We start from the raw sequence: 1,172 nt of genomic DNA on the forward strand, positions 1-1,172 counted from the left end.
CTTTAAAACCAAGAAACCGACAAAGACTTGATTCCCTAGTTTTGACGAACTACATACCGATATCCGTTTTATTAATATTTAATCTAGATCTTAGTTTAGCCTTTAGTTTTTCCCCAAACAATCAAACATTTTTCACCTTAGATTTACGTAGTAACCTTAGATAACGGTATATCGATTCATAAGTCCCTGTGGGATCGATATCTTTTAAAACTACGCGATAGAACTGTGCACTTGCAGTTTGTATCCCATTCTCGACTCACGCAGTCGAGCGATCAGAACCGTGTCTAGAACCGTGGAGTCGATGGTTGTGTAGTGTTGACCTACGATACTTAGGACTCATTGGGTTAATACAAAGACCTCACCTAGAATAGATCGTCTTCAAGATATTATTGTCTTACGATTAGTCGTTCTGACGATAGTATTCTTGAATAGGGTCCATGACTCTAGGAACCGTTTTAAAGCCTAGAGTCCACTTGTGGTTGGATTCCCTTTTCCTGGAACCTTTCCTCCGTGAAGTAATTAATCAGAATGTTCCAATGATCACCTACCCAACTGTACATACATAAACATGAAACATTTCATAATCATAACACATATAACATGTGCATATTTTCAAGGGACCTAAAGACTCTGTTGATTGCAGGCATTCAGAAGACATGGGTAGCAATTAGAAAAGTACTTATTCATTCAAGTTCAGGAATCCAAAGCTAGGATTGATTAAAGGGTTGATCTCAGATGTGAAAAAAATCAGAAGGAACAACTTTTATGTTGAGTATGGTGACCTGTTGACTATCATGAACACCAAGGTGGGTGCTTGGGCCAGTTTTTACTTTGGCACAATTCTATGATCCTCTCTTGCGGTGTTTCACATTCCAGGACTTCCAATTGGTGCCAACACTAGAAGAGTTCTCACATATAGCATACATTGGTATCAAGGATGAAGTCCCTTACACAGGTCTAGGGGAATTTTCTACACATCAACAAATAGGTTCATCTATACATCTAGGTAAAGTGGAAGTGAAAGCTAATCTTGGACCAAAAGGAGACACTTTGTGCTTCACTTTGAAGTTCTTAGTGGGAAAAGCTTCAGATTTCAAAAGTAAAGAAGATTGGGTCGCTTTCAATGCTGTGTTAGCCTTGATACTCTATGGGATTGTCTTGTTCCCGAACAT

This window comes from Lathyrus oleraceus, chromosome 2 (assembly GCF_024323335.1).
Source record: "Lathyrus oleraceus cultivar Zhongwan6 chromosome 2, CAAS_Psat_ZW6_1.0, whole genome shotgun sequence".
Lineage (NCBI taxonomy): Eukaryota > Viridiplantae > Streptophyta > Magnoliopsida > Fabales > Fabaceae > Lathyrus > Lathyrus oleraceus.